We start from the raw sequence: 12983 nt of genomic DNA, 5'->3' as shown, positions 1-12983 counted from the left end.
CATTAGCTCGATGCTAACATGTAGCATCAAGTTAGGATTCTCTGTTATTCATGTATTTATGGGCTGTTGAACCACTTTGCTCCTCCCCATGTCTTTGTATCTTTATTTAATAGAAACTATGTTCATATTTCAGCATTTGTTAAAGAGGGGGTATTGTGCTTTTTTCAATCACACAGCACCAGTCTATATCACACTACAATGATGACGAAACCTTGGTCTGTAAATGCAGTAAATTAGAATAACTGCCTTGTATAAAATTGCTCTTTCAAAATGGCGGTAGCAAATGACTTGAAATAGGCCCCTGTCTCTTTAAGAACCTCTGACCCTTTCCGACACGCCCCCTCCACACGCTGTCTGTGGCATCACAACACTCCGCTTGTCTCAACAGTATTGAAACTACGATCGGTGCATTTTAATTTTTATTGTTGGAAAGGAGCTACTGTTTATCACTTTGTGAACAATGGCCACACAGGATATTATTTGGGGACGAACCTTCCACACCGGACGCTTGGAAGGGGCTCTTGCCTGAAAAATAACTGTTGTTTGGAGGCTATCTCTTTGCATCTGCCATGCCCTATGGATCTCTAACTATACCCCCATGGACGACACCAGGATCTGCAGGAGCCCATACGATTCAAAAGACGGACATTATCTGTGCAGGTGGACAATGGTTTTTCGAGGTTACCCGTTAGCTTGTTATAATCGACTACAGCTCATTGTTGATGAAAAGTCTGCAATAAACCACAAATGTGTAAAGCCAGGCTCATTGTGTGATCATCGTAAAGGCTGCTTCGAGTAGTTGCCTGCTTTATTGACGTTATTTGTGCATAATATGCTGCCTGTTTTCAATGAATGTTGTGAAGGTGAAGGTTGTTAGCTTGTCGCGGCTAATAGTGCCTTAGCTCCGGGAGAAAACCACTCGGCTACGACTCACTGTAGATGAAATGTGAGCAATAAACTACGAAATCAACAAGCCAGGCTCCGTGTGTGATCATCATAAAGGCTGCTTCAAGCAGTTGCCTGTTTTAGTGACGTTTTCAATGCATAATATGCTGCTTGTATTCAGTGAATTTTCCCGTTAGCTTGTTGCGGCTAGCTTGTTAGCTCCGGGAGAAAGCCACTCGGCTATGACCCATTGTAGATGAAATGTGAGCAATAAACTTCCAAATCAACAAGCCTGGCTCCGTGTGTGATCATTGTTAAACGGTTCTTTATGTGTGTGGTGGTTTTATTGACTATATTTATGCATATTTCTCGTTTTCACGTGATGACTCAAGGTTTAGCTTAGCATTAGCTTTCTCCGGAGGCTCTGTGCATCATCAAGGCCCAGCGCAGAACCAGACACTGAAATAAGTGTTCTTGTCACCGGTTTTAATCCTGGGTGTTTCGGTAACAGAAACACTGATGTGTGTCTTTGTAAAAGTCTGCTGTGGCTCCAGTTCACAACACATGAAGCTAATCCTCCATGATGACTCTGTTTACATCTTAGGGCTAGACACTGCGGGGAGGGGGTTCTGCTGAGGAGCAGTGGTTGGTTACTCGGCTGGTGACGAAAGGTCGGAGGCGTATCCTGGAGGTCGAGGGCGTTTCCTGAAGGAATCAGGCGTTTTATCCCTAAAATGGCCGCCATCAGAGTTTCTACAGATTACTCGAAAATACGTGAATGTGCCAAGGCAACACTTCAGGCATGGTTTTAATGAGGGAATGACTTAATAACATGATGTAAAGCTTGAAAAAGTCGATTTTGCATAATACCCCCCCTTTAAAGTAGTTTTTGAATAATTAGAGAAATTATACATTTTTTCAAAATTGTTTTCCCCCTTAACTGTTTTTAAAAATCACCATATATGGGCGATTCCAGAGATGCCGTCTGTATCTATGGCCAGGAGAAAAAACACAAAAATGGCTCCAACATTGTCAATCGAAATAGAAAATTGGTCTTACCTCATTGGCAATTTTACTTTCTTATTACAAGTGAGATTTACATTAAAACTAGTCTGAAATGTCCTCAAACTACTTACAAAGTGAGTGCTTTATTGTCATTGTACAAGTGTACAATAAAATAGTGTTGAGGTGTCAGTCCTGAGTCGCGCTGCCACTATGTGTCAACCTGACCCACATGACCTTGGACGTCAGGGAACTGTAGCACTCGGAAGAAACCTGGCTCGCTGGCCTCTGTCTCCTCTGATCCTCTGGAAAAGTTAATTCGTAGTAACTACACTACAAAAAGTAAATATCAAGCATTGGCTTAAATGACCTGAATTGAGGAAATGTATCTTGTTTTGAGCGGTTTTCACTCATTTAGACACTTTTCCTGATCGGACCAAGTTTACTTTGCTTGTTTGAGGACATTTCAGACCAGTTCTAGGGTAAATCTCGCTTGAAATAAGAAAGTAAAATTGCCAATGAGATAAGACCAATTTTCTTACCCCATTGGCAAAGAAAATTACTCTATAAGGACAAAATGTATCGAAACGAGTCAGAAACATCTCAGAACAAGTGAAATAATCTAGGACAAATGCCCAAGAACTTCTTAACTAGTCAAAACAACTAAAATTTGGATTATTATGCTCAAATTGAGATGTTTACACTGATCTAGTTAAATACTTTTTGCAGTGTAGGTTCAAACCATGCTTTCCGACAAGTATAGTCTGCATGTTTTAATTATACACTGCATTTATACATAAATATAATGCAAATCAATAAACAGAGCCACCAGTACACACTGATGGAATCACGAAGAAGAAGCTAACTGGCGAACGGGCAAAGCTAACTGTGGGCTAGAGCCACTTTAACAGTATTTACAGTCAAGTCTGAGTGAAAAAAATGATCTCCATTGTGTAATTGGATGCACAATATCCCTCTGTCCCTTTGTCTTTTCTGTCAGCGTCGTATTTGCTCTCACGGCCAATTAATGAGTAAAAACATCCAACATGCTACGACGCTTATGGCCAGTATTCAGTCTACTACTAAATAATCCTTAAACATAATCGAGAGGACCCTGTTTGCTTGGTCATGGACTGATTTTTTTCTGAGTCAAAAGACTAGGGGCCAATATTGTAGCTCTGACTGAAGCATTGGTTTGTACAAATACATAATGTTGTTCCTCATTCAGACTAAACGCTGCTTACACCGGAAAACAGTGACACATAAAACAAATTTCAAAATGTGCTCCTTATCTGCCCATCTCACTGGAGGAGCGTTCGGATTAGACTGTGAGATTTTGAGCCGTTCTCTGTGACGTTTAAAAAATCCCCGATCCTGTCGCCCACACAGTCTGATGATTAATGCTGCTAACGAGCCGCTTCAGGTGGAGGATGTGGAAACTCATTTATTCTCGTGGCCTCTCTGTGATGTCTGGAAAAGAGACTGACGGAGGTAAAACGTGTGATAAAGCAAGGGTTAATTGGAGCTATAGGGACGTCACCGCTGGCTTTGTGTGACAACCGGCAATAGAGGTATAGAAAAGGCTTAGCGTTTAATCATTGTACGCACCTAAGGCTCTGGTATGTAAAGACACACATACCAAACAGTTAAATAATACAAGAAGTGTAGTACTGCACAATATGAGGAAAAAATGTGTTGAATATAAATGTGTGAATACTGATCAGTGTATAGACCCTTTTGCTGCTGACGTCATCAGTGACATCAGCTGGAGGCAGGAAGTGATCAAGAGAAATAAGATTAACCCCTTAACTCCCACCTGAACCGAGCACATTTTTCTCCAGTTTGGCTTTACCCCAGTCCAAAAGCTTCTGGAAAAAAGCTTTGAAAATAGCAACAGAACTGAGGCGAAAACAATGATGGAAATGTGACAAAAAAGTGAGAAAACATTGACAAAAATGTGACAAAAAAATGACAAAAATGTGACAAAAATGACAAAAAATGACAAAAATAACAAAAAAGTTACAAAAATGACTTGAACACCCAACAAAAAAATGCTGAGATGATAATATAAAAAGCCGAACTGGGGAAAATGCACTCGTTAGTGTTAAGGCGGGTGGTAAGAGGTTAACCCCTTAACTCCCACCTGAACCGAGCACATTTTCTCAAGTTTGGCTTTACCCTAATCAAAAAGATTCTGGAAAAAAAGCTGTGAAAATAGCAACAAAACTGAGACGAAAACGACGGAAATTTGACAAAAAAGTGACGAAAAATTGATGAAAAAGTGGCAAAAATGTGACAAAATGTGACAAAAAATTGACAGAAATGTGAAAAAAATGTGATAATTTATTTATTTTTAAAATGAAAAAAAAATGAAAAAAATGTGACCAAAAATGACCAAAAAAATGACAAAAATAACAAAAAAGTTACAAAAATTAGTTGCTTACCCAACAAAAAAATGATGGAAAAAAAAAATCTGATGACATGAGGAAAAAGATCCTCTCGGTTCAGGCGGGAGTTAAGAGGTTAAACTAAAATTAGCGATTATAAGTGTAAAACTACAACTAAAAAATGTGGTCCTGTTGTGGCTTAAGGTGCAAGAACAAGAGGAATGACATTTAGGACGATAAAATAAGGTTTATCTGATATTTCCAACAACAGGCATTTGTTTACCGTTACTATGACAACAGCTACAATGGAAATCGATAGGAATCGAGCTTGAAGTTACCATAGTGGAACCTCGGATTCAGGAGGAGCTGTGCAGTTTTCGTCCTGGTCGTGGCACACTGGACCAGCTCTGTACCCTCCATCGGGTGCCCAAGGGTTCACGGGAGTTCACCAAAGCAGTGTTCGACCGCGTCCCTCGTGGTGCCCTGTGGGGGTGCTCCGGGAGTGTGGGGTCCGGGGGCCTCTGCTAAGGGCTGTTTGTTCCCTGTATGACCAGAGCAGGAGCTTGGTAAGTCAGACCTGTTCCCAGTGCGTGTTGGTCTCCACAGGGCTGCCCTTTGTCACCACTTCTGCGTGTCCGGTGTGGGAGCCTCAGGATCTCATCTCTGTTGTTTCCAGAGGATGTTGTTCTGTCGACTTCATCAAATCAGGACCTTCAGGGTGCACTGTGTGGAGGCTGAAGTCTGGGCATCTCTGCTCAGACTTCAGCCTCCGCGACCCGGCCCCGGATAAAGCGTAAGGAAATGGATGGATGAAGTTTCCATCAATAGGTTTTTGCGTTCACGTATCTCAGATGGAGGGCAGGGACCAATGTTGCTTTAATGGAGAGATAGTTTTGAAAGTCTTGTCTCATGACCAACATAACACACACATTTCTAAATATTGCCGTCACTTTTTGAGACCATAATGAGAAGAGAATTACTGCACCGATACCGATACCAGTATTGGGTATCGGGCTGATACCACATGCTTGTACTCATACTCGTACTCATTCATGAGGTCCCGATACCAGAAACCGACACCATTTGACGTGCGGCCAGCGCACCTACGAGGCGCACCTCTCAGCTGAGGAGAGAAGAAGCAACAAACTGGAGAATTGCTTAGTGTAAACACAATAATCCACATAGAGCTGACTTTATTACAGACTGCACTCTCTAAACCAGAGTCTGAGCTGGATTTAACCAGAGCTTAATGTTGTTAGTGCTGCAGCGTCTGCAGTGTTTACAACATACGGGCTAACGTTGCTAACTCGCGGCTAGCGGTTTTGGCCATTCTGACGCCGTTTTATGTCCAGGGGTTTATTCATCTGAAAAACTAACCCAGCGACTAAAAAAGTCCTCAGAAAATCCAAACTAAAGACATACAGCATGTTTATATTGAGCCAAAATGAGCTGCAGCAGAACAATGAAAACGCTGTAGCTTCTCGCTAAGTTACTACAAAACACACGAGAAAATCTACAGGAGCTGAAGTAAAGACGAAAAGAGACCATTTAAGTAACATCTCAATACTATTGTTAAATAAAAATACATAAATGAATAAAGCACAGGCATTGGGAGCTTTTGGACATGGGTTTTTCTGTCTATGATGGACAGAGACATAAAAATAAAAAATTATATTGAATGAAAATAAAACATAAATGGCATCAGCACAATTCTAATATAACTGCTCTTAAAAGTGTAGCAAATGAGTAAATTTACTAATTACAAACCAATCTGCTGTGAAAAAAGTAAGAAGAAAACGCCTTGTACTCGTATCGGTATTCCGTATCGGCGAGTACTTAAATCCAAGTACTCATATCGGTTTTAGAAAAAGTGGTATCGGTGCATCCCTAATAATTACAAAAACAGGAAATACAGTGAAACAAATAAGCCACAAGTTTTGACAGTTATTACAGTCACCACCATAGATTTCTTCGCTCAATCCTTTATTTAACCAGGAAAGTCCCACTGAGATTCACAACAACTTTTTCAGAGGAGTCCTGGACCCAGATCCCACATCCTATTATACATGTTTTTATTTCAGACGATGTTTGTGAATCCCTGTTTTGACTCAAAGCTTTAAGAAATGTATGGCATGGTGCTTTTTATTTGTGCACATTTTAACATTGACCAAAAGGAAAGATGTAACCATGTCATTCACACGTATTTCTGCATCAATCCGAAGCTTTATTGAAGCAAAACCACTTCGTAACAGTCAGTGCCTGAAATTTGACACAAAAAATGTCCAACAACGATCCGCCGTAGTCTCTATAGCTCTACATTAACACATTGTAACACTACTACTATTAAACTAAATCCTATTGGAGAGCACAGCGGTCCCCTCCAGTTCATCCCAGGACAGAGAAAGTGCCTTATACGCAGCCTAAAGGGGGGTTATAAATACTCTTGCAAAACCAACACTAATTTAAGATAAGCGTCCCGGCGGAGGACAAACATATGGCTTCAGTTTTTCAGCGTATTCATAAAGAGGTCGTCCCTGATACTTCCAGCTCTGAGGTGGAGGTGGCTTCATACACACAGGAGAAGCTCAAGATTCAGGTTAAGATGATGTTAAGACTACAAAACGTCCCACACTGGCTTTAACGTGGATCTTGTCTTCGTTTTATACCGAATAACCCAGTTTCAACCTGGTTTTCCTGCGGTTTAATCCCTTTTTTCTTCTGCTTTTTGGTTCATGTGTCCTGGTTTAGTTCAAGACCCTCGCCTTGGTAACATTAATGAGAGAGATTATGGCTTAAGACACAGCCTGGGTGTTAGTTTTGATGACACGACACTCTACAGGATGAACGTGCTGTTAAGGGGCTTTCGAAGACCCTCTGTCATGATTGGTTTATTAAAGCTGATGTACGATCTCCATGGCAACACAGTCAGCACCATACTGATGGAAAACACACAGCTTTCCATGGACTTAAAGGAATAGGCCACCGTTTTTACATACTGAGATATGTTCTTACCTAACCTTAGTCGAGTTAATATACCCCCGTCTGGTCTATGTCCGTGCGCTCTGTCACGCACACGGAGCACATACGCAGCCTCTCCCACATGTCATATAGCTCCAAAAAAGCTCACGATAGAAGCTACCAAGCTCTTCCACGTGTTCCCTATTTAAATAAAGTTACGTGAAGTGTTTTCATGCGAAGTATATTTACCCAGAAATGTAAACATGTCGATTTTATAAGCAGATAAAAAGGGGGACTATATTGTGAGGCGTAATGATACGAGGAGCAAAACGTCCGCGCAGTAACTCCTAAAGACTTCCCCCGCTCACTTCCGTCAATAGAAGCTGTGTGACTTGTAGAGAGCTGCAGAGAACAGTTCAAGAAGCGTGGATAACTTGTGAACAATGCATTTTACGTGCATCGTGCCTGGCAGAGCGCACGGACAAAGACCAGACGGGGATATATTAACTTGGCTAAGGTTAGGTAAGAACATATCTCAGTATGTAAAAATGGTGGCCTATTCCTTTAAGTGGGCAGAAACCGATCAATATCTCTCTCTAAAAGTGTGACATTACATAATTAAACTTAATATCCACACACATTTACACAGCATATTTCAGTCGCAAGAAGACTTTTCACACTGTACTGCATTAAGTAAGACCTTAAGCTATAATTTTCAGCTTAAATATGCCAGTGTAGTTTGTGCGGTGCCCTCTTGTTGCCTCCGTGACAGTAAAAAGTGAGAAAAGCAGGATAGATGAGCAGTTTGGGGCTTTATGAGCTCAATCCAGGTTCAGTTTGACATTGTTTGCATCAGAAATATTATCCAGTATGGCGGCAGGTGGTGTTTTTGTCATGTGACTCACATAAAAACGATCGTTAACCTCTTAACCCCCACCTGAACCGAGCACATTTTCTCCAGTTTGGCTTTACCCAAGTCTAAAAGCTTCCTGAAAAAAGTGACAAAATAGCAACACAAACGAGGATGAAGATGCCACAAGAGAAGCCAGTGACAAAAGAGCAATAAAAGTGCCACAAAAAAGTGACGAAAACGCAATAATGAGATGGGTTAGGGTTAAAAGAATGTGAAAAAAGAGATCAGATCCGTTTTGTGGGTCGTGGCCATAGATCTAAATAATAGAGATCGGTGTATCCCATTCAGCCCCATTCATAGTAATGATCCCGTGCGGTCTGTGAAATGAACATGGCTGCTCAATCTCCTTCTACAAAGCCTGTTCCTTAAAAGGGCACAAAGGCGGTCCGACCACGAGACTTAGGCTTCCACTTTTTAGTGCTGAAGTACAAAAACCAGCGTAGTTAAAAATGTGACACCTGGCCCAGCACATGGGTCATAGCCAGTTTATTTTAGAAAAACTCTTTGGAGCCAGGCTTTTCAGCAGTTTAAAGATAAGATAAGCAATAGTAAGTAACTTGTTTACCTTGATAAATCCCTTTCATAGTCCCTCAGGGGGTAATACAAGTGTTAATGGGATGATTGGAGGGTCTTTCATCTCCCCCTGGTGTCTCTGACCAGAAAACCACAATTGCAACTTGACTGCCACCGGACCGGAGCCACCAATACACACAGAAGCTAACAGGCTAACGGGCAAAGCTAACTGCAGGCTAGCGCCACCAGTGTTAATTTTGACAACATATTTTAATTTAGTTTTAGTCTTAGTCTTTTGACTAAAATGTAATGTAATTTTAGTCGAGATTTAGTCGAAAAAATCTTTTACATTTTAGTCTAGTTTTAGTCGACTAAAATTGCATGTCAATTTAGTCGACTTTGCATTGATAATATTCATTATAATCATATTTAATGTTGTTCCTCTGCTTCATGGAGCTGCTCCACATGAACAAAGCTCAGCTGATCCTTTGGCAGAGAATTTACATGATCTGAGGCTCTTTCAGACGGTCAATAGAAGTTTGGATGATTTTAGTCTCTCCTTTTCATTTTTATTTAGTCTTATTTTAATCGACTAAAATATCTGGACATTTTAGTCATAGTTTTAGTCTCATGAAAAACATTTGATTTAGTTTTAGTCCAAATTTAGTCGTCAAAAATATCACTTTGACTAAAATTAAGACTAAATATTTTAGTCGACGAAATTAACACTGAGCGCCACTTAATTTATAGCCAAGTTTGAGTGAAAAAATGTATCTCCATTGTGTAATTGGATGCACAATATCCCTCTCTCCCTTCGACCTTTTCTGTCAGCGTAGTATTTGCTCTCACGGACAATTAAGTTAAAAAATCGCAACTTGCTACGACACCTGCAGTGGCGCTTATGGCCTCTAGGGGCATGAGTTACTTAGTACTACTTTAAACAAGGCCCAAAGCTACATTAGAATCCTGTTTCCAAAGTTTTGGAGTTGCCCCGGCCACCAGGGAGTGGTATTACAGCAATGTCAGCTCCCGCCATGAGGACCAAAGAGAAGGGATTTCTTCACCCATTGGTCTTAGCTTTCAAATGAGGCGCTACCTTAGCCTCTGGGCTGTGAGCTCCAGTCCAGAAGCTTTTAGATTTGGGTGAAGTCGAACTGGAGAAAATGCGCTCGGTTAAAGCGGGTTTTGCTTCTGCTAATAAGTATAATTACAATAAAAACTACATCCAGTGACAGATTTAGTCTCATAATGTATTTAAATCTGCAAATCATGAAGGATGTCTAATTGAACAGCATGTCCAAACCGTATACGTGTAATTGAGTTTGGAAAAGTCCTGCACGTTTCCCATTATTTTATCCTCAAACTACAGCATCAACTACTTCTTCTCATGCATCCTCCAAGTTTCCCAGAGTGTTTTGTCCTTCTTAAAGGGTCTATTGCGTCATAAAGGGCTTGACTTTAAAGCTATTATTAACATATTTACAAAGCGATGAATAAATAACATGTTTATTATGACCTGAACTATAAATTAATTAAGTACTTTCTTTTTCCAGCTGCAACAGTCAGGGCAGAGGTTTAACAGATAACTGAGTTCGTCATGCACCAACCACTACTCCCCGAGTCGGGCTGAAGAGAGGCATCGGGTTCGAGACATGCACCAACGACGGGACGTTCACCTGCAAAGAGCACAAGATGGAGAGTGCGTTAGTTATAGGGGAAGGAAATACTTCAAATACTGCACTTCAGTAACTGCACACAAAAGTCAACTGCAACTGATCTGATGTTTTTATTTTGTCTCTTTTGTTTTGAGTGAATTTAAAATGTATGGAAAAATTAGGAAATTAAATTATATTGTGTTCTAGCTGTTTCAGATCAATATAGATACAGACGGCATCTCTGGAATCGTCCATATATGGTCATGTTTGAAAACAGTTAAGGGGGGAAACAATTTTGAGAAAAATCTAAACTTTCTCTAATTATTCAAAAACTACTTTAACAAATGCTGAGATATGAATATAGTTTTCTACTAAATAAAGATTAAAAGACATGGAGAGGAGCAAAGAGGTTCAACAGCCCATAAATACATTAAAAAAAATGGAGAATGTTCCCATGATGCTATGTTAGCATCATGTTAGCGACGTGCTAATGCTAACGCTAGCTATGACTGCCGTTTTTTCGCTTCTAATTATTCAAAAGCTACTTGCTTCTTTTTCTTTCTTTCTTTCTTTCTTTCTTTCTTTCTTTCTTTCTTTCTTTCTTTCTTTCTTTCTTTCTTTCTTTCTTTCTTTCTTGAAATAAATTTAAACATTGAAAGGTGTCTTACATAAAATGTTGGCAAATACTTTTCTCTATTAGTGACAACTTCCGCATTTGAACATTCAAACAGTAAATTAAACTCATCACCGACAACATTATCATTACAGAGATTAAAATAACGAAATTTTTTGTCAATGCCTTTGTATCGGCCACTACTTTTGCCAGTCGATTGTTTCCGGTTCTTAAATTACAAATGGCGTGTCTGTGGGAGACATTCTCACACAAGAGATACTTTTCTAATTCAAATACGGTTTTAAATTCCACATAAACATCACAAGACGACTAAATAAAGATTGAGAGGAGCAAAGAGGTTCAACAGCCCATAGATACATAAAAAAACAGAGAATGCGAACATGATGCTACATGCTAGCGTCGTGCTAATGCTAACGCTAGCTAACGCTTGCTATGACTGCCGGTTTTTTTTTCACTTCTATTGAACAATCTGCAATTTGTATGTGATAAATAAGTTTATATTTCACCAGAAAATGGCCACGCCCCCTTCTATCACGACATGCCGTCTGTATCTATAGAGATAAAGATGCGTTGGGCATTATTATCAAATACGTGCAACAACAACAAAAAATCCTGAACTGAGCACATTTTAAAGGGTGTTTGACTTGACTTTGACCTGTCGAAGAAAATAAACTGTTTCATCATCGCACGTTTAAAAAGCAATTCGCACCGAGCCACAAACCACTCACAGAGATCATTTGTGCCTCATAACAAACTACAAACGTGTTGATCCGCATATGCCCTGTTTAACAGTAGCCATTTTTCACTCGCTAACAAAACAACAACAGCTTGAAATGTGTCGCTAATGGCTTCAATCCCCATAAGCACATTATCGCTTTAGCATTACCTGTTTTCAGTCTGCAATGTTCACTCACTGTTGTTAATCTAATGTTGGATGTACGACTGTGTAATTGAGCCTTATATATTGTTGATATTGATTCTGAGCTAAAATGCAAATCCTATTATTTACTGACAATGTAAATAATAAAGCTACAGTATAACAGTAATTGTGCAGTTAATAGGAGGGAACAGAAAGCGCTAAACCTCACTGTCGTAGTTCAAGACACCTGAGGAATAATCATGTACTGCAGGATTCTCTAATTCATGGTTGTAATGCTGTTGTTTGTTAATTTTCTTATACACAAAAGTCCCCAACTCCTGGACTTAATGAACTGTTCTGATCTGGCGTTGCTAAAGTTGGTCAGGTCAAGATTCAACAACACCATGAGCCCAAAGAATGAGATCAGCTGAACATCCTGAATGAGCAGGTTCTTCCATCAGTGGATTCCAGGCTTACATTATGAGGAGACATATTTTCACACATGGATTAGCCACTGAGTCCCGATTGTGACACCATTGAGAATTGAATGATTTGCACCTGTCTGGTCTTCACGCGTGCCCTCAGTCACGTAAACACAGCACAGACGGCGTTAGCATTTAGCCTCTCCTGCTCTCTATAGCTCTTCCACATTTTCCTTATTTCAATACGGTTACTTGAAGTGTTGCACGATCCAAGTATAGTTACACAAAATTGAAAAATGTGGATTTTCTAAGCTGATAAAAAGGGGAACTATATTGTAAGGCGTAACAATACCAGGAGTACTTCAGCGTCAGTGCAGTAAAGTGGAGATATTACTGCGTGGACGCCAAAGTACTCCTGGTACTGCTGACCCTGACCCTAAGAATAGTAGAGTTTACAAAAGATGTATTGCAGGAATGAGCACAAATCTGACCAATGATTAGGGAGTCGATTTGCGGCCTTTCCCATCCTGGGAAAAAAATGTAGCATTTAGGAAACAAAAAACTACCATTCACTTTCACCGTCTTTCGTCGTAGGTGTCACGGTTCTGTCTGTCATGTTCAGTTCCCCCTTGATTTTGCTTTGTGTTCTTGTCCTTAGTGTTTTATTTTGACTTCATTTCATTTTATTTATTTATTTTATTCAAAAGTGACCTTATGCAATCACAATAAAACCGCCAACACAGTATGAATGAAAC

The 12983-nt window shown here is 40.1% G+C and overlaps 1 protein-coding gene and 1 long non-coding RNA gene across 4 annotated transcripts in view; one reads left to right on the top strand and one right to left on the bottom strand.

The window, feature by feature from the left end:
- Positions 1-12983, top strand: part of LOC306962938 — a 162344-nt gene that overhangs the window by 43146 nt on the left and 106215 nt on the right. The window lies entirely within an intron of this gene.
- micu3b (mitochondrial calcium uptake family, member 3b) overlaps positions 10065-12983 on the bottom strand; it is a 45156-nt gene continuing 42237 nt past the window's right edge. For all 3 annotated transcript variants that reach the window (XM_079556244.1, XM_079556245.1, XM_079556246.1), the window contains one exon: positions 10065-10334. The gene's annotated coding sequence lies outside the window, so the exon portion shown is untranslated. The remainder of the gene's footprint in view (positions 10335-12983) is intronic.

The sequence above is a fragment of the Gobius niger genome, assembly GCF_951799975.1.
Source record: "Gobius niger genome assembly, chromosome: 5".
Taxonomy (NCBI): domain Eukaryota; kingdom Metazoa; phylum Chordata; class Actinopteri; order Gobiiformes; family Gobiidae; genus Gobius; species Gobius niger.
The sequence above is the reverse complement of the archived record's forward strand: the minus strand, read 5'-3'. Positions and strand labels throughout refer to the sequence as shown.